Source organism: Lolium rigidum, chromosome 5 (assembly GCF_022539505.1).
Source record: "Lolium rigidum isolate FL_2022 chromosome 5, APGP_CSIRO_Lrig_0.1, whole genome shotgun sequence".
NCBI lineage: Eukaryota > Viridiplantae > Streptophyta > Magnoliopsida > Poales > Poaceae > Lolium > Lolium rigidum.
In genome coordinates, this window is record NC_061512.1 from 233,602,794 (window position 1) to 233,625,292 (window position 22,499).

Sequence of the window (22,499 nt, forward strand, 5' to 3'; positions counted from 1 at the left end):
TATGCATATTGTTAGAGAAGAACATTGAGCCGCCAACTAAAGCCATGTATCATGGTGGAAGTTTCAGTTTGGACATTAATCATCAATCTCTTATGAGAATATTATCTGTTGTTGAATGCTTAAGCATTAAAGAGGAGTCCATTATCTGTTTTCTATGTTTTCTGGGTACGGATGTCCTTAAGTTGAGATCTATCAAAAACGAGAAATCAAATGCGATCTATCTCCTTGGACCTTTGTACAGGTGACATAGAGGTACCCCTTTGTGACACTTGGTTGAAACATATGTAATGCAATGATAATCCATGGAAATCCGAGCTAATTAGGACAAGGTGCGAGCACTATTGGTATTTTATGCATGAGGCTTGCAACTTATAGGATGTCTTATGCATAACACATATGAATTATTACTACCGTTGGCAAAATTGTCTCCATGTTTCCAAAATAAAAAGCTCTAGCACAAGAGTAATCTCTGCTTCCCTCTGCGAAGGGGCCTTTCTTTTACTTTATGTTGATTCAGTTTACCTACTTCTTTCTATCTTAGAAGCAAACACTTGAGACAACTGTGTGCATTGATTCTTACATACTTGCTTATTTGCATTCATCATATTACTTTGTGTTGACAATTATCCATGAGATAAACATGTTGAAGTTGAAAGCAACTGCTGAAACTTATATCTTCCTTTGTGTTGTTTCAAAACCTTCTACTAAGAATTTATTGCTTTATGAGTTAACTCCTATGCAAGACTTATTGATGCTTGTCTTGAAAGTACTATTCATGAAAAGTCTTTGCTATATGATCAGTTGTTTAGTCATTATCTTTACCATTGCTTTGAATCACTTCATTCATCTCATATGCTTTACAATAGTATTTATCAAGATTATGATAGCAGCATGTCACTTCAGAAATTATCCTTGTTATCGTTTACCTACTCGAGGGCGAGTAGGAACTAAGCTTGGGGATGCTTGATACGTGTCAAACGTATCTATAATTTCTTATGTTCCATGCTAGTTTTATGACAATACTCATATGTTTTATATACACTTTATATAATTTTGTTTATATCATTTTGATGCATTTTCCGGCACTAACCTATTAACAAGATGCCGAAGCGCCAGTTCCTGTTTTCTGCTGTTTTTGGTTTCAGAAATCCTACACAGGAAATATTCTCGGAATTGGACGAAACAAAAGCCGAACCTTCTATTTTACCGAGACGGACCCAGAACATCGAAGGAGAGTCGGAGGCGGCCAGCAGGGGGCCCACACCACAGGGCGGCGCGGCCAGGCCCCCTGGCGCGCCAGCCTATGGGGGGGCCACCCCCTGGCTCCTCCGAGGCCGCCCTTCCGCCTATATATGCTCCCATATGCGAAAACCCTAAGGGGACCGACGATATTCCACGAAGAGTTCCGTAGCCTATCGCGAAGACAAGTTTCGGGGGACGGAAGTCTCTGTTCCGGCGCGCCGCCGAGACGGGGAATTGCCCCCGGAGTCATCTCCATCGACACCACCGCCATCTTCATCGCCGTTGCTGTCTCCCATGATGAGGAGGGAGTAGTTCTGCCCCGAGGCTGAGGGCTCTACCGGTAGCTATGTGGTTCATCTCTCTCTCCCATGGTGTGATCTTTATGTTATCATGAGCTTTGTAATCTTGTTGAATATGTAGATGTTACTCTTGTCTATTATGCACTCTAGAGGTTACTTTAATATGAACTCCGGAGTTACTCTCCACGGTGTGACGGTGACAGTGTGCGCATCATGTGTGATTCCTTTATGACGTTGTAGAGCTTGTTTACTCCGGCTTGAGGGTGCTCTTGTAGCCCTACACAATGAATGTTGTTTATTATCCAACAATAGAGTGTTTGAGATTAGCATTTACTTATTCAGTTATGTGATCATTGTTGAGAGTGTCCACTAGTGAAAGTATGATCCCTAGGCCTTGTTTCTAAGCATTGAAACACCGTTTCCAACAAGTTCTGTTACATGTTTGATTGCTGCCATATTTATTTCAGATTGCAATTACTACTTACAATCATCCATATTACTTGCATTTCACTATCTCTTCGCCGAACTGGTGCACCTATACATCTGACAAGTGTATTAGGTGTGTTGGGGACACAAGAGACTTCTTGTATCATAATTGCAGGGTTGCTTGAGAGGGATATCTTTGACCTCTACCTCCCTGAGTTCGATAAACCTTGGGCGATTCACTTAAGGGAAACTTGCTGATGTTCTACAAACCTCTGCTCTTGGAGGCCCAACACTGTCTACAGGAATAGAAGCGTGCATAGACATCACTCCTCCCCTTATAATTGTGTATAATTACACAACTCCATCAATGAATACAATACATGAGCTATTTCTCCAACCTACAAAGATCGATGTTGGATTTTTTTGATAATGGGCGCTTAATTAATTAAAAGGTTTAGCCATTAAGGTCGATGTTGGAATGTACATGTGAGTGTGTATGGATTAAGCTATATTTGGATTTGTGTTAGCGTACAGTTTGATGTTTCAATTAAAGAACGTTTAACTCAGGTCTAGTATATCTTGGTAAAATAGATTCTGCAAAGCTAATAGGCAAGAAACTAGATCACCAGTGTGGGGTCGTCCGATGCTTGTAAGAGCATGTCTAACAGATCCCTTATTTTTGTGCCCCTTAAAACGCGAGTAGAGGGCCCTGTATTCACTTTTCACCCCCTCAAAACAGGGTTTTTGATAAATTAGAATATTTTATTTTATGGGGTGGGGATACGGGGTATGCTAGCTCAGACGAGTTTTCAACCCCTCAAAACAAGGTTTTTGACAAATTAGATATTAGAACCAACACAACATTCACATTGAATAAAAGTTTTAAATCACACAATAATCGTCATAATTATTACAACAATGTTTTTCGGAACTGCCAACAAATGTTCGAATGAAAGAATTAAACAAATAATAAATGTTTCCGCAATCAAACAATCAAGATAGTTGTTACACACATAGAACAATAGGAAATGAATGTAAAAGCTCATCGGCCATGCAACCGGTGATACTTTCTACGGAAGAGGTGGGGAGGATAGGTCGGTACCTCGGCAAAATAATCTTGCATCAGCTGTTCGTGGCCGAGTGTGCGGTTCCGCGGAATGCACATACGCATAGTGGATCCTTTCCTCTGATCCATCAGCTTGGTGCAGTCTTCCATGTGCTTCATGCCGAACAGGAGCAGCATAATCTCCGTGTCATCGTCGTTCAGCAGCTCGTCGAGGTCCGAATCGTCGGAATCCGACAAGGACCAATCGGTCGACGAATCCTCCAAATCCGTCATATGCACATCCTCCGAAGCCATCTACCACGGTGAAGCATAGATCAACCTCCAAACACGTCCATTGTGATGAAATCATGTTGATCATCAGGCATGTAATTAAACTAGTCTGAACTGATCACATCCTACAGCCTTGTCTTATCAGGCGGCGTCTTTGTCAAAAAAACGACATCCGCACACTAACTTGATCAGATTTTAGCTCTAGTTGCCAACTAAGCCATGTGTTTGATCGCGATGGTCCTGATTTGTCCCATAAGCTAGCTTGACCCGGACTTTTGGCTCTCGGGTGCAGGCGCACCCTATATGCTCCAAAAAATGTAGTAATTTCAAATAAAGTCAAAAAAATTCGAATCCTTTTGAGAATCAAAGATAATCAAGTATTGTACTCGTATAAATTTTTTTGGCCAAGAAATATTTCACATTGACTTTAGGCAAGAAAAAAACAAATCTATGATGAATATAGCGTGAATAGTACTTTAATATAGGACCTCCAAGTCTGTTTTTTTCACCCAGAAAACAAGAGAAGTTATTCCATGGTGAATCTTTCGTATACGAGTACAATACATGATCATCTTTGATTCCCAAAAAGATTTGAATTTTTTTGACCTTTTTCTGAATTACTATTTTTTTTTTAAATATAGGGTGCGCTTGCTCCCAGGTTCACCCATGCAATTTCCGCTTGTTATGCTGCTATATTGCATCATCGCACGCTCATCTGCTTCCCACCCATCCGTATATATCTTCGAGCATTGCTTGTCTGTATTAGAGCCAAAAATATCTGACAAGATCGACGATCAATGGCGCAGCGAAGCACAGCCATAGCTGTCGATCTGGATCAGTGACCTGTCTGTCACTCGCGACTATACTAATGGTGTAGTCAAGAGTCGCGGATACTGATGCCCGATGGAGATGGTGCCCTCGTTTTCAAGGGCGCAGGAAAAGGCTAGACCTGTGCACATTGGACGCCGACCTTATTGCGTTATAATAAGCCAAATAAGTTTGTACGATTGGTGTTCACGTGTCCTAATCCGGCCCCAGGCCGTCCGAATCTGCTTATCGTCGTGTTGCTTCTACAATTGACTAGCAAACGTTGACGGATCACTGTCAGGTACTAGAGTACTTCCCAAGTATTCATGTCCACAATTATGAATTTCATGCGGTTTCGGTTAATGGCTGGGGAGAAAATCAATCAATATCCTTTTTCTTTGAGGTAGCATTGCTAAAGCAGGAGGGGTTTTGTGAGATGCACGAGGGTAGGCTTCTGCTGAGTGCTGAAGGGGCTAACCTGACTGAGAGATGATAAAATAAGATCTGCCACCTTCGTCAATACCTTTAAGGTAGGGCTTGTAACATGAGTAGCGCTTACAAAAAAAAAGGAAACCTCTCTACTTAATACTCCCTCCTTGCCACAATATAGTGCATATAAGATTTAAAAAAAAGTCAAACGATGTTAACTTTGACTATGTTTTCCGAGAAAATTATATACGTCTACCTTACCAAAGCCGTCGGCATAGAAATAACGCCGTTTGACAATTCAGGTTCGAATTTTTTTTAAAAGAATTATTTTTTAAAAAAATATTTTTTTCCCAATTTTTTTAATCTCTAACATGGATCATTTTAACTCTAACTACACTTAATATTAATATTAGGTCAAATTTCACTCATGGTCAAATTTTCCGGTCGGTCATCCATCCTCACACTACTCCACCTCTAGCATGCTTAACTTCTCTGTTCCATCTAAACTAGCTTCCATGAAAGAAATGATACCTTGTTGACAATACTACCATATCAATCCTATTAACCTATACTCTTTGATGTTGCACATCTTTATTTTTTTGAGTTTCAACCAATTACCCACATAAACTACAATGAATAAGTATATTAATGTTGAGTTCAAATGACAATAAAATGATTTTTTCCTTTTCTATTTAATATGTAATAATTAATATCTTTAAATCTGTAAAGCAGAATTTGACAAATAATATGTCTAAATCGATCAGAAAAATGAGAGGGATCCAAATATGATATTTATATATTATATTTTGAACCTAAAATAATTTTTTCAAAAAATCATGAGGATTAGATATGTACTTGTAGTTCAAATCTGACTGACTTTCTACCGATTGGGCAGGAATTTGTCTATTTTCACGAGGGTTGGGAGAAAACATTTAAGAAGCCTCGGTTGGGAAATTATGCATTTAAGGTGGTCTAGTATTTTTAAAAAATGGAATGGTACCATTGTGAAACTTTAATTTGGTGGCTGCTTCACAAAATACTCTATTTTCGGACACTAAAAAAATGGAAAATGGCTTTTTCGTGCGATGAAAAGGAAAAATTCGTTCTGCAACATCGTAATACATCCCAAGATGCACATGTGTGCACAATATGGGCACATTATCACAAACTATGTCACGATTCTATCCATAACATTGGTCGTTTGACCTAAATGTCATGAAACCTAGAACAAGACAGCTCATTTTGTGAAGGATTTTTTGTGATGTTTGTAGTTTTCCAACTTTAATATTTTTCCTTGCAACTATGACACATAATATGACACCACGCGAAGGTTTCACATTGTTTGAATCGTTTTCGAAAATTTTATGCCCGATATTTTGCCGTCGGCACATGATCTGGCCGTCGGCACCTCGGCGTGTTCCCGTAGTGAGATATTAATATATTTTTTCTACATATTTAGTTAAACTTTACATCTTTGAATTTTAAAAAATTCTTACACGCGCTACATTTTGGTAAAGAAGGAGTATCATATTATCACACACATCCTAGACCGTAAGGCTGGACATATCCCTCTCACACAATCAGAAAGAGACACAATGGGAGATGCTAATGAAAATATATCTAGCTTAAAATGCAATGGGCAATTCAAATGTCCCAACGGGTAAAAGTTAAGCACGTTCAAGAGGGTGACAAAAACAATAAATATTTTTAACTTATTACAAATAACAAACATAGAAGGAAGAAAATTTTCCAATTAGAACAAGACAAATGTACGATAGTCGTACAAGAAAATTTAGAGGTGTATATTACATAATTTATAACAAGTTGTTTGGCCACCTTTAGACGTCATTTTTATTTAATGTAAATGGAGACTCATGATATCATACGGTTATCAATGGAAGAAAATAATATCTTTATAGCAGCAACTGATGAGAAGAAATTGTACGAGGCAATTATGCAAATGGAAAGAACAAAACACCTGAACAAGATGGGTACCTGCAGAGCTCTATTAAAAGTGTTGGGTAATAAAAATTTATAGAATGGCGATGTTTTAAAATTCCAAGATGTGGAGTTACCTATGTTCTATCTTGGTTCGGTACTATGATACTTCTTCTGGAAAAAAGAAGATGTCATTCAAAATCAGGAATATAGATCAATTTGTTTACTAAATGTAAGCTTCAAGGTTTTTACTGAAGTGACTAAAAACCAAATTACTGGCATTGATTACAAAGTGGTCAGACCAACGACTCAAACGATCTTTATGCTAGGCTGGCGTATTGTTGAAGGAGTAGTTGTTATTCATGAAACAATTCAAGCACTTCATATGAAGAAAATGGATGGGGTTTTATTAAAACTTGATTTTGAAAAAGTATATGATAAAATAAAATATCATTTCCTTCAATAAATATTGATGATGAAAGGATTTTATCCCATATGGTGTAATTGGATAGACCATTTTATTTACCAAGTAAGTGTGGGCATCAAAGTCAATGATGATACTAGACACTACACCCGTACTTACAAAGGATTAAGACAGGATGATCCGCTATCACTAATATTTTTTAAATTTAGTTGCGGACATGCTAGTCATTCTAATTTCTAGAGAAAAAGAAAATGGTCAAGTAGATGGGATCATACGTCATTTAGTGAAATGCGGGGTATCTCTTTTTGAATATGCATAAGACATGATTATATTCATGGATCATAATTTAGAAATGTCTCTGGATATGAAGTTATTTCTTTGCATTTTTGAAGAGCTACTGGGCTAAAAGTTAATTTTCATAAGAGTAAGATGATTTGTTTTGGTAAAGCAAAGGTAATTTGAGGAAAAATACAAATTATTATTTGGTTAAGTATCTAGTGCTTTTCCTTAGATATTTGGGGATACCTATTCACTTTCATTAATTACGGAAAATCGATGGAAACCTGTGGAGTTATGAGAAGAATTTGAGTAGTTGGATTGAAAAAAATTATTGTCGTATGGTGACCAATTAGTACTCGTCAGCTGTGTTTTAACTAGTTTCCTTAAGTTTACGTTATCTTTCCTTGAATTATCCATGGTGGTACCAAAAATATTAGATTTTTAGATCTTGATTTTTGTTTTTGTTTTGCAAAGTGATGGCCATAGGAGAAAATATAGGCTGATCAGTATATAAGTTTTCAACTGAAGGACCAATGGGGCTAGGTATTGAGATTTTGGAGAAATATAAAAAGATGTTTTCTTAGTAAGTGGTATTCAAACATCTTAATGAAAATGGTGTGTGTGGCAGAAGCTATTACACAACAAATGTTTACAAAAAAAACTTGTACCTAGAATTGACCAAGCTCACAAATTTTTTGAAGGTATCGATGCAAGTTAAATATGAGCTTTGTAAGAGGGGTGATTTTTTCCATTGGTCACGGGGAAAACACCTAGTTTTGGAAGATAACGGGTTAGGTGATACCCCTTTGGCGCATAATTACCCTGTCCTTTATAACATAGCACAACAGGAATAAGTTTTAGGTACTAATGTTATGTCAAGTAATAACCATTTAAATATAAGTATTTCAAAGGCATTGACGGGCAACTATGGTTTAGTTGGTTGCATCTAGTACATCTTATGGACATAGAACTGGCGGAGGAAGAGCACATACTTACGTGAAAGTAACTGCATCTGGAGCTTTTACGTCCAAATCAATGTACTTGGACTTAACTAATGGTCACACTAGATACCTACGGCAAGTATATTTGGAACCTCAAGGTCCTACTGAAATTAGAATATTTATGTGGTTCCTTAGTAGCAAGGTAATTTAGCTGAATTGAATTGAAACGGTGGCAAAAAAGTGTTGCCTTTGTGATAAAGACAAGGCAATACACACCTATTCACTCAATGTCCTTTTGCTAAAAATTTGTGACGCCTATTTCATATGACCTTTAGTATTTTTCCACCAGCTAATATCAGAAATATGTTCGGAATCAGTGAATGGTGTTGCTAAATAGGATAAAGCCAATATTTGAGTCAGTGTGTGTGCGCTTTACTATGGCCCTATGAAATGTGGTCTTATCTCTAGCCGGAATTTTTTCACAAAGCGAGATCTCCTTCAAATTTTTTAGATGAAATGTGGTCTTATCTCTAGCCGGAAGAGCGACATGAGACTACGGATTCAAAGAGGAACTGATTACGAGCTTTATACAACAAGTGTGAATGACAGTTTGATAGAAGATTAACATGTTGATGCAAAGACGCTTCAGGTTGCTTGTTATTTTTCCATGGCTTATTCATCAAAAAAATTATGATTCATGAATTTTTAATAAGTTGTAAAACTACCTGCAAAAAACTAATGAAAGAGGCTGGGTGCATCGATTGATGCAGAGGCAAGGGCTTCCCTCTTTTCCAAAAATCAATCGCAAGAAGTACAGTGGGCAATGGCCTACCACTACCGGGGTCACACATTTTTTCAAGTATATTTATATTAGACACTTGACAAAGTTTTCTATGCTGGTGCACTCGACAAAGAAATAATTCCTGGCAAAATAAAATAAAAGAAGCTAACAAAGAAAAATACTCTACAAAGATGAAAAAACAATCGGTAAAGGTGTTGGACATGTGTACCTGCCCGCCATGGTTGATGGAAATAAAACCGCAGATCCTCTTTGCTGAGTGTTCTCTATAGGGACTCGGCAAATGTTTAACTTTCTGTTCCCCAATTTTTGCCACCGGTTCATTTTTCATGGTAGATCATGATAATGTGCCTATATTCCATCCATGGTGCATCTTCCCATGCCAAATAATACTGCCAAAAGGAGCTTCTAAAGTCTTAGATTTTTTTCCATTTTATTTTGTGAAACAAGTGCAAATGATAAGGTGCAAAATGATACTCCCTCTGTTCCATTCTATAGTGCCTATAGTTTTTTGGCACGGAAATTAGCGCAAGAGTATTTTTTACACAAGACCCCTAGCTGAACGATTTGAGATCAACGTAAAATTTGGGAAATCCATATCTTACTAACTTACCATAACAAATTTGGGAGCTGAACGATTTGGGAGCTGAACGGGGAGGGGGTAATTGAAAAAAAGCTAAGCTACAACCTTATATTCTGAAACAAATGCCAAAAATCTATAGGCACTATAGAAAGGAACGGAGGGAGTACCTCTCTAATTTTCACATAAAGCTGATCATATTTTATGGACAACTCACGAATACTTTGAATTTTCTACCTTTCTAGCTACTTTCGCACATTTAAATGAATTTCGATTAATTTTCGCAAAATAAATTAAATTGGAACTTCAATTGTATTACATGTAGTTTGTTCCTAAAATGCGAAAATATCATTTTTAACGTACCAAATATCATTCTATGAAATAACCACAGATGGTCTTGCAAGGTCCACGTCCTTGCTATGATGGAATAGATGTGCCGCCTATTTTGAGCCGGTAAAATAAATTAGAGAAAATAATGAAATTTTATAAAATTGCAATCCAAAGAAAAATTATAACCCTTTGGAATCAAGATTTTATATACATGGACACATATATGGATGTTTCCTGAGAGAGGAGGATCGACTGGTAGACTATCATAGGTGAAAAAGGCCCAACTCAACCCAAAGTCCATATGTAAAGTTCACTATTGCTTCAGCTGGCCCAAAATCCAAGATCCAGCACGGATATCCTCCTATTCTCACGTGTGTGGGAAGAACCATGCTGCCGCCGCTATATTATTGTCACGGAATGCATCGGATACAACCGGATGACATGTGTTATTTCTTAAGTCGTACATACCACAACTAGTAGCTCCAAAGCAACACTCTTTCGGACCATAGATTGCATTGTCCACGAAATATACACGGTCACCACACAGATAATCATCGCCATGGTCATGAGATACAGGGACAGCCTTGGAGCACCTTTGGCTCACAAACAAGACCTGGTCACCGATGCTCGATAACCGTGACCATCGTGACATCTGAAGATCCGCTTCGAACACCTCGAAGGCCGAGATACCATCGTGATGATAGATGTTTCCGTGCCTATGGTTCCATTTGACCATCAGCAACCTCCCACTACGTGAAACCACCAGGAATCGACTCACACCGAGCCAACGGGTGTCACCCGCACTGCCCTTGATCACTAGCTTCGCGGAAGACAACACTACTCCAAGCCCATGGTCCTCGCTAACCCGGTGCACGTAAAGGTCTCCTTGTTCGGCCATGGCATAGATGCTTCCATCGTGGAAGGCTATGTCTTGGTAACAGGACCCATCAGTGGCGGCCCCCTGTGAGCTCATCGACCACGATGGCGATGTACCAGGGGAGCACGCAATTAGTGGATCCTTGTAACTAGGGATGTTGTCTCTGGTTGTGGCTACGACGAGATCGCTACGGCACACAATGAATTTCGTGACGCAGTATAAGTATAACCCGGCGTCATGGCGTAGAAGGCTGCCTGGGTCCGGCAGTAGCACGATGGCGCCTGAGAGAGGGTTCTTCAGGAAGTTAAGGCTCTCGGTCGTGTCATGGGGCGACGCTTTCCCGATCATGAGCAGCCAGCTCTCGGAGGAGCACGCGCATTGCGCGAGCTTGTCAGGGCATAGGCGGTGCACCTCGCCGTCAGGGATAGTTTGTGCTTTGCCCGTGGAGTAGGTGATGGTCCACGGGAGCGCCGGAGGGAGCACCGGGGCCTGCTGCCGCGCGGCGTGGCGCCAGTGGTGGCAAACGGAGCCGAAGCGGACGCGATCGGCGAGGGAAGGCAGCCGGCGTAGGACGAGCCCAGCGAGATCCACTGGGAGATCTGACCACAAGGACGAGCACATGCTGGCTTCGGGCGGCCGCGGCGCCACGGGAGCGCTGGCTTTGCTTGGACTGGCAGCCATGATCAGATTGATCAATGCAACCCAAAAACCCAACTTACTCTTGTATATGGGTATCATCAGTTCATCACGTATCTACGCTGGGCAACAACCTGATAGAGTTGGTCTACAGGAATCCTCTGCTAGCTTCCATCCGGGTCGGATACGACAGGGAACAAACAGCCGAGTTCTCCACGCCTCCAAGGCTGAAACTGAAACACAGCTACAGACGAGGCTGCTAACTTAGCAAATCTCATAACGCAATATGTGCCTTGTTTTGCTCCAGTTTAACTCTTCAATATAAGCACATATGTCAAACCGTTCATAGGACAGTCCGACTCGTAAAAAACGCTCAAATTTTAGCCGGTCTGTCTGGCCAAGAAAATAACAACACTTTTGCTTCGGTACGCACCCCTTCCCGTAACTTAAATACACGAACAGCTCCGATCTCTCCGTACCCCTTCAAAATCAGGGTCATGATGGGCATTAGGGATAATTAAGAATTATCTTAACCTCTATTAGAACCCGTACTGAAAAGAAAAAAATTCCGTACGGTCCATTTAGATCCGTATGCGTCATATACTTGGTACGGCCGTATTTATACATCGTTTTTCTACATCGACTCGGTTGATCTGATGAAGGCCGACGGAGCCGGCGATGATATTGATAGGTGAACGTGGAAGCAAGATTCAATATGTAGGATCGGTCTCTACAGTTGGGCCTGAAAACGAAAAGTTTTAGAGCATCTCCAGTCGCGTCCCCCAAACCGTCCCCCAAAGCGATTTGGGGCGCGCCGGACAAAAAAAGCGTTCCAGCCGCGTCCCCCAAAGCCCTTTTTTGTCCGGCGCGCCCCGATACGGTGTCCGGCGCCCGAGCCCGTCCCCGTCCCACGGGGACGCGCCGGGGACGCCGGACACAACGACAAGCGAGGCCAACCGACGCGGGCCCGACCCGTCGGCGGCATAGGGAAAATTCGTCTCACACTCCCGCCAAATCCCGCCGCTCCCGCCAAATCGCGCCTATACCGCCGCGCACGGGCCTCCCAAAACATATCCTGCCGCCGATTCATTTCTCCTATCCCGCCGATTTCTTTCTCCCTCCCGCCGTGCACCCGCCGCCGCCGCTACCCTCTCCCCATTCCATGGCGCCGCCGACAGCCCCCAAAAGATGGCGAAGAAAGCGGCCAAGAAGCCGCCGGGCAATGCGACGATAGGGGCGAAAGCGCCGTTCGCGAAGCCGCGGAAGGCGCCGGCTGCGAAGAAGAAGCCCGAAGGCATGACCGAAGATGAATGGCAGCAAGATTGCCTGCGCCGGAAGCTATCGACGGCGGAGCGGAAAGGACGGAGGGCGGCGGAGCCGGAGAAGAAGGCTCGGCGGCGCGCCGCCACTGCGCCGCATAATCGCCGGGTGTATCGCCGCCACCAACGCGAGCCCATATAGTACGAACGTGCCGGTGTACGTTCGGGAGTCTTCTCTCCGTCGCAAGCCGCCTTCTACAACGACGGCCCCTCCGCCACTCCCGGGTGCGTGACGCCTAACTTGTCGCCGCACTACCGGGATGCGCCGCCGCACGGCGGCTTCAACCCCAACAACCTCTACTCCCCGGCGTACGAGCAACGCGAGCCAGGACCCGGTCCGGACGGCGGCCCTTTCACCGGCCGCAGGGGTCCGCTTGAATACGACGGCGCCGGTGCTGAGGAGGACGACGGGGTTGAGGAGGAGGACGACGAGGAAGAGGACGGGGTGGAGGACGACGAGGAGGACGACGTTGAGGACGAAGAGGGCGGCGAGGAAGAGGGCGGCGAGGAAGAGGACGACGAGGGTGCCGGTGACGATGATCTCGTGGAGGTAGACGCGGACGGCGTGAGGACGAAGAAGAAGAACAAGAAGGCGTCGGGCACACGAGGCCCGAAGTGGACGGTTCTGGAAGATCTTTGTCTGTGCGAGTCGTGGGCGACGGTGAGCCATGACTCCATCATCGGCGCCAACCAAAAAGGCGGGAAGTATTGGGCGAGGATCAAGGCCGAGTTCGATGAGCGCAAGCCGATCAACGGCGACTACCGGAAAGTGCCAATGAAGAGGAGCCGGAAGGCAATGTCGACGCGATGGGCCATCATCCAGGCGTCGGTGAACTCCTTCCATGGGTACCATCACGACTTAGAGACCGGAGGCGACAGCGGCGCCGACGTCGGCCAACCGGTACGACTCGTTTCTTCCATAATCCGTAGCGCCCACATTGTGTTCGATGAAATGACTCCGCTTTCTTTGGTTAGTTTGATCGGGCTATGGAATTGTACGCCAAGTACTCGGATGGTCACAAGCCGTTCGCGCTGACGCATTGCTATGGCAAGCTCAAAGTGAATGAGAAATGGAAGTTGACGCGCCTGTCGTTGTCCAAGGGGAAGGACGCCATTGATCTGGACGCGTCGCTGGCAACGTCGGCAGGGTGTCCTATCGGCAACAAGGCTGCCAAGGCCGCCTTGGCCGACGCTGCGTCGTCCGAGAAGACGCAGCGTCGATCACGAAATGCCTCGCCGACGTCTCCTCGACCTTTATCTCCCGCGACAAGAAGGCCGACCAAAGGTGGGCCGAGCTGCTCAAGAGGCAAGAGGAGAAGCTCGGAGCTCAAGAAACGCAGGGACGACATGTCCCCGCTGAGAACGTCGACAGAGGGAATGTCTCCCCGGACGCGAGCGGCGCACAACTTCTTCAAAGGCCGGATCCTCGACGACATCGAAGCCAAAATGGCGGCGGCGGACGCGGCGGCCCCGGCAGCGGCATCGGCATCGGCGGCAGCGGCAGCGCAGCAAGAGCAGGCCGACGCGTCTTCTATCGCTACACCTGCGTCGGCCTCCGCGTCGGCGACCGAGCGGACGCACCATGCACAGGAACAGGCAGATCGCGACGAGGTCGTCGTGCTCGACGGGCCTGCGTCGACTCGGGACACGACGCCGTCGACCAACCCCTTCTTCTAATTTGCATGCACCACCGGTCACGTAATATGATCGCGCGCCCGATCGCTTTGATCGATCGCCGCTACTCGATCGCGACGAACCGGCGGGAACGATCTCTTTTGAATGCATCTATTTGAATTTCTGATTGGGGGCGGCGTTTGGGGGACGCGGCTGGGGAACGACGTCCCCCAAACGCGGCACGAACAAAACACGTCCCCCAAACGCTCAATCCGGCGCGCTTTGGGGGACGGTTTGGGGGACGCGACTGGAGATGCTCTTAGCCGCCTAGAACCATGGCCCGCCGCTGCCCTCCTTTGTTGTACAGTATTCAGAACGACCCTTGTACGTCTACAAACTGAATAAATTGAGCTTTTAAGTGGCAAAAAAATGGCTACGACTGGCCCCTTTATCTGCAGTATGGAAGCTGCTACGGCTCTCGCTGGCGAGAGAATTCCTTATTTAGCCCTGGCTGAAGTTTGATTTCCTTTTTTGGCCTGGTAAATTTTTTCTTCCTTTCATGACCCACAAAGTTTGGTTGGTTCCTTATTTGGTCCTCTAGTACAATTTAAGCACTAAGATGACCATTTTGCCCCTGCTGCAATATGTTGACAAATTTTTGAGTTTCATAAAATCTCAAATTTATTCGAAAAATACATGTATATGCTTGGGATGTACGTGCAATGTTTCGGGCAGAAACTCGTTTTATTTTGGGCTGTGAAAAAACAAAAATCTGACATTATATAGGCGTACGTATAGTCTGTCAGAAATTTGTCTTTTTGTATCTTCCAAAATACAATGTATTTTGGGCTGAAATTTCTGGCGTGCCTGCGGATTGTCTCTATGTTTGTGCCTATTTAATATCAATTTTTTTGGAGTTGTGAAAATACAAAATAAATTGGAGTAATTTCCGGAATAAATTTGAGATTTTCCGAAATAATTTGCAGCAGGGGCAAAATCGTGCGCTGGTTGGGGGTCGTTTTTTTTAATAACCAGTATATCACAGCTTTTTTAGTGCAATTTTGTCACATATTGCAGCAGGGGCAAAATGGTTATCTTAGTGTTAAAATTGTACTAGAGGGCCAAATAAGGAATCAACCAAACTTTGTGGGTCATGAAAGGAAGAAAAAATTTGACAGGGCCAAAAAAGGAAGGCAAACTTCAGATAGGGCCAAATAAGGAATTCTCTCCTCGCTGGCTGGGTGAGCACCCTCTCGGCGAACGGCGCCTACGACGTCAGCTGGGGCCGGCCTTGCCTAGCACTTGGCCTCCGCCTCGCCGCGCGCCACCGTTAGCGCTCCGCATCGGCGTCTCGTAGAACCGCAACAAACTGTTGCCGACGCTGCCGCGTGCACATGAGGCAGCACCGCAGCAGGTCCTCATTTCCTCGCCCTCGGCCTCACGTTGCCGTCCTCGAGCTGCCGCGTCTACCGCAAGCTGCGGCTGCTCAGGTAACGTTGTTCTTCCACCGCTGCATGTTATTGTTGATGGCCCGGACTGGCCACAACTCCAATAACGAGCGGTCAGCAATGTCGGAGGGACGAGGAGCGGAGAGGGAGATCGAGGCGGCTAGGCGGTGGAGGGAGGCAGTAGCAGGAATCTCGGGATAGCAGTTCCAGTAGGAAGCATGGGAATTCACCTAGGTTCATAGCGTACATGCATGCCTATACGATGGACCTACGACATTTAATTTGGATTAGCAACTAATCAGCCATAAATGACCATTTTACCCTTTTAACTTTTGGAGACGGGTGCGCACGGAAGCACACCTCAAATGAAAAACCGTTCAAAGGATAGTCCGACATGTGTCCAAGGAAACTATCAAAAAAGGAGATCCCGAGCCAGACATCCTGACTAGTCTCGAGACACAAGGCGCCGCCATCCTGCACGCAGCCGCCACCACCTGCGAGGTCTTGCTGAGGCTCATGCCACATGCACACACGTGCGAGGTCTTGCCGAGGCTCATGCCACCTGCGAGGTCATGCCGAGGTTCATGCCACCGGCACACACCTGCGAGGTCTTGCCGAGGCTCATGCCAGCATGCACTACCGCCTCGCAGTTCCTCGTGGTCAGCAAGCACCGCCTTGTCATGCCTCTCACCCAATGGCTAGGACCACCACCGCCCGACAATGTCGACGCCGATGAGCCGGTAATGATGTACATACATACTACTTCTACCTATATGTACGCATTCGTAAAAAAAAAGTTTGGTCTTGCGGGTTTTGTACATGGCTATGCATACCCGGTTAGTTATGATCAGCAGTCTTTGTAAACTGTCTTTGTGTTTGAGTTTTTGTGGATTCTTGGGAGGAGGTTGTACGAGCAAACTCCTTGTTTCACTCTATATTAACATAGTCCCTCCATTTATAAAAAAGCTTCCCAACTTTATTTAGATACAGAGGTATATAGACATGTTTTAGCTATAGATTTATCCGTATCTGGAAAAAGTTGCGAAGCTTTTTTTTCAAACGGAGGAAGTAGGATAAATCTTGAGTGTTTCAGCAAAAATATATTATAAGAACGTTATCAATTGATACAGTGTGGGAGAAGCTGGGTACAGTGGCTGAAAATATGTTTTCACTAAGGTCGTGTATAATTCTCAGTCAAATGAGAATTAAACTAATTCTCGGTCAGATGATGTCATCTAATCTTTTGAATTGTAACTCATGATTAGCACGAATCACGAAACATTCTAACGGTTTGAGGAATTTACAACTTATGACTAGGATGAATCAAGAAGCAATATAACATGAAGTTTAAGTTTTTCTCACTTGCAACCTCATGTAAAACTAGAAAAAATATAGTTGCAACTCATGTTTTAGCTCATGCTAGCACGAATTATGATGCAATCCTATGGTCTGGGACGTCGACTGAGAATTAGCAAGACCATTTCACTATACTATTGGACATTGAGTTTAGCCTAGGCAACATGATTTTTAGCACACTATTTCTTTGTCTCCTATGATACGAAGGGCACCATCAGGCCATTGACGAACTGAAAGATGACTCAATGACTCCCAGAGATTAATGAATCAATCTATCATGGCATCGAGCAGACTAAGGAAAGGAACAATAAAACCACAAGAATGAAAAATACTACGTAAGAGCGTTTTGTCGCGCTTGACTAACGCTAGCTTGTTCAGTGTAGCACAACCGTCAGATTCCTGGACCTTGTTATAGACGTTGGAGACTCAACCCTCTTCCAAGACATTGAACCTATTTTATTGTTGTTCCGTTAATCCAAATTTGATTAACTAATATAAACAATGTAATGAATACATTTTTCGGAACTTGAAAAGGAATATAAAGTTATACTATACAAGTCAATTATATATGGTGGCTGCAAAACATGACTTTTACCTAGATTCGAGACCCTAGTGCCGTGCTCGTGCTTTGATAGGATTTATATCGAGGACAAACTACAATGGTAACTAAAATGGTTAATTTGGTGAGTTAGATGTGCAACTTGTCGGGTGACGGGTGTATGAGGGTGAAACTAGGCCGAACACGAAAGATCACTATTGGCCGCTGACGGCTTTGAAAGCTTCTGTTTTCTAGATGTCTTGGGTGTGTCCAACATATCAAAACAGGAAAAGTAAGCGTATAAGTTTACTCTACACCAATCAATGATAATCTTCCTTTATAAAGTATGTGATAATAGCATTCAAAATTGCCCGCAACAGAGCACGGGCCAACTACTAGTGATGTTTGAACAATGGATGGATGATTAGTGCACACGCATAGAGTTACATTCTCTACATCATCTTAATCTAGAGAATACAACAAAGAATCAGATGCATATATACCTTTATGTACGGACAAGAGACTATTCTTTATACATGCAGGCTATTTTCAGTTCTGGGGAAAGAACCATGCCGTCGCCATCAGATGGTTGGTGTGGAATTCGCCAGACACAACGGGATGATACGTATTACTCCTACTTCCCAAGTCATACATTCCACAACTAGTTGCCCCAGCGTGACATTTTGTCGGGCCATAGATTGCACCGTCCATGAAATATATACGGTTCCCATGCATATAGTCGTCATGGCTAAATAGAGGGACTGCCTTGGAGCACCTTTGGCTCACGAATAAGACTTGATCACCTATGCTGCTTGACAACCGTGTCCATCTAGACATATCTAGATCCGCTTCAAATACCTCGAATGCCGAAATATCATCATCATCGTCGTTGTCATGATCGTAGAGTCCGTACCTATGGTTCCATTTGACCATCAGCAACGTGCCACCACGTGATACCACCAGGAATCGCCTCAAATTTATACAGTCGGTGTCAACGCCCTTGATGACTAGCTTGGCAGAGGACAATACTGCACGTCCATGGTGCCCGGTAACCTTGTGTGCGAGAAGTTCTCCTTCTTCCGTGATGGCATGGATACTTCCATCGTGGAATGCTATGTCTTCATAACACAAGACCGATTACCGGCGGCTTGTGAGCTCCTTGACCATGAGGACTTACCGGGCCGGCAGCACGCGATGAGTCCATTACGATAACTAGGGATACGGCTTCTGGTCATGACGACGACAAGATTGTCCGGGCACACCATGACTTTCGCGACCAAGTATAACTCGCCGCCGGGGTGCAGCAGGCTGCCCAGGCTCGGCAGCAGCAGGGTAGCTCCGGAGACAGGGTTCTCCAAGAAGTGGCTGCTCACCAATGAGAGGAAATTATTTCTCCAAACTAAAGAGAAACCCTAATCCACATTTCAATGAGAGGAAATTATTTTCCTAACCCTAAGTAAGAAAACCCTAGCATGATTTTGGGTAGCAATGCCAAGTAATGATGCTAGATCATCTTGAGTGAGCCCTTAAGGCTAAACTAGTCTACTGAAGTATTGATTGGTGTTTGTATCCTCGTATTCGTTTATAGACGCTAGTACCGGAGACTATCAAGAGGAGGAGGATTTCTACCAAGGAGAAGAAGAGAACTTTGATCACTACCCCAACCAAGGAAAGCTAGACTAATGCAAGTTATTTGTTGCAAGCTAATATTCTTGCAAGATACCCAAAGTGCAAAGCTCTACAAGAGCAAGGCACCATTACATATTACTTTATGCTTAATGATCCTATCCCAAGTTTTTACCTTACAAGTTTTTGATTATCAAAGTTTACTTTTTTATTCATGACTCACTTGGTCTAGATATAGAGTAGAACAAGAAGCATCACTTAGCCTAGAAAGCTATAAGCTAGTTAGCACCCCTCATGACTAGTTGCTAGTGCTAAAACTAAAAGTGACTACTCTAGATGGGGACTTGTGAAAACCAATGACTTTGAAAACCTTGGAATGATGAGTCATTCTAATGAAAGATTTTGAAGGTGAATATGACTTGTGAATGACTTGGTGAATTTTACAAAACTGATGGTTGGGTTCGGATGCGATACCATTCCAATTTTGCAAAGTACTCCCACAATACCTGATTATGGGTAAGGGCTTAACTAGAAGTTTATGTATCTTAGTATGGGTTTCCTCTGAACAAGCGTCATAGGGGTTATGCCGAGGCTGCCTCCGTTAAAAGTAAATTGATGTGAAATGACGTGAAATGAGGTGAATGTCCGGCCCAAGCCCTGTGCAGTTCCCAGGCTTACGGCTTGTCTTCACTGGGAGGCCAAGCTCATGGGGAGAGGTGCCTATACTAGGGTATGTAAGTGAAAGGTTATGGTTGGTAGTCCGCACACGGAGTGTGATAAATCGAGGGCCGATTAACCCTGACGGATTATTGCAAATGTTGTGGCACAAGTGTACGGCCTCTGCAGAGTGTAGAACTATTCGAATAGCCGCGTCCACGGTTATGGACGGTTGGAAAGGCCATACTGTTCCGTCATCAGACCATTTTCAAAAAGGTGACATATGACTGGTGACTTGAACTTGAAGGGTGAATGGTGAATTTGACTTGAATCACAACAGAGTTGTGGGAATGACACTAATGTTCCCACTTGAGTTAGTTAGCAAATGAAGAGGCTTTTACTAAATGTTTGTGAACCAAAATTGGCTTTATGCAAATAAACTTAGAGCTTAGCACCCCTTTACTATAGTTGGTAGTGCTTACACTAGTATTAGTTTGCGAGTACTTTAAAGTACTCATGGCTGTGTCTCTGGCTATTCAAATGGCCAGACTATGAAGAAGAGCCCCAGTACCAGGATGAAGGACAGCAGGACGTCTACGACAACTAGGACCACTCCTGACGTCAACAGTTGCCTGTGGAACAGATGGACCGCAACCGCTACTTCGCTTCCGCTATGTGTTTTGTAATTGGATCCTTAGATCCATTGTGTTGTAATGAGACTGGATCATGTGATCCTTTTTGATGTAAGACTATTATGATGTTGTAATGAATGATGCTCTGTGATATCAATCTATTATGCCTCGCAAAAACAATATTCCTGGGATTGCGATGAATGGCATAATAGACATCTGGACTTAAAAATCCGGGTGTTAACAGTATGCAATCAATCTAACGACTTCAGTCCCCAAAAGGAAAAAAGAAAATGACTACAACATCATCTGAGTTCATTATGATGAGCATGATCTAATTTTGCATGACTTGCATCTTTCAAGAAAATGCCAACGAACAAATGAAGAAAATGGCAGCAGTAAATACAAAGCCATACCATGGCTATAGAACATTGCCTCACAGTCTGTGAAGCAAACTACAAAGAAACTGAGGTGTGTTCCCTAATTAATGATTAAAGACAATGCACCTAATCACACAACAAAAATTTCATAAATTAATTATCAGGTTGGTCCACTCCTCTATACACATAGATAATAAAAAGGAACCAAAGAAATTCTAGATAATGAAGTCATACTGCCGCTAATAGCAATTATGGTATAAGTTTACAATTCATCTCAGCAGATGTACTAACAGGGTACTCACATCACGGATGCACTTGTACAACATTACTTTGTTAGTCGCATGGAAAAACATATTATCAAGCCTTTATATGTACTGTGTTAGAAAACAGAGAATCTAATATCTAGGATATTTTTGCAACTGACACAGCTAACAAAAATACACTCTCCAAAATCCCCCTGTCCAAACATCCCAAATGAATTTACCCTACAAATTTCTTTTCACCAACGGATGATGGCTAGGGGCAGTGCACGCATTGAGCAGGGACAAAAAAAATGCGGGTAAAACGCCCACGGTTTTCTTTGAGAACGAATCTTGATCTACATTTTGTAGGGTTCAAACCGAGCTGCGTGTGTGCGGTTGGGTTGTGTCATGGACGTTGTTGAAGGTGCTGGCCGAGGAAGGCAACCCTGGAGGCGGCGGACATCCCGTCCAACGGCCAACGCTGACGCTGCGCTTCCTCATCGGTTGAGCAGGCGAGGGTTGCGGCCTCCTGCAGATTCCGCATCCCCCCTTTGGCAGCCATTACATCGCGACGGCGATGGAATTCACCGGCGGCGCAAACATGCGGAAGAGAAAAGGTAGAGTTGCGCTTTTCCCGCACTCCCATCACAGATCCAGGGCACACATCACAAACCAGCCACAAAAATTCAGAGAAGAAAAGAGGAAAACGAACCAGCTCAGAGAAAAGCAGGCGCGACGGAGAGGACCGGCAGCTACATCGACGCCGTCGAAGAACCGCGTGCACCGCTGCAAATGCAAGAACGAAGAGGACGAGCAGAGCACGGCTGGGCGAGGAGAACTGCCGCCCCAGGCCGCAGCCAAGAAACATGAAGAACGAACCCCGGTCAAACCAACCCCGAACCGACGCTCAACACCTATGCCTCGCCGACGCGTAGACACGGCTTCGTGACAACACGCGCTGACCAAACCACGGCCCATCACCGAATGGAGAAAACGCAGAGCGAAAATCCCTCCAGGTGGGCTCCGGTGGGTCCAGGACAAGGACAGGCAAATCAACCATGGAGGGCGCGCAACCCTGGAAGCTTAGTGCTCTTAGGAGATTATGCTACAATCTTGTAATAACTTGGAAAATAAATTAAGCATAGAGACACATGTTCAACAAAACAGCGTAGTCCTTGATATCTTACAAAATATCTCGACCTCTGTCATAATAGCAATATAGCATCCTTATTGTCTACCAAACAATAAGCTAGAAACATCTTTACAAGAAAAAAAGGAGCAATTTAACCTTGTAAGGTAATCCACAACGGAAACTAGGTTCGTACTACCAGTATATGGAAGATAACT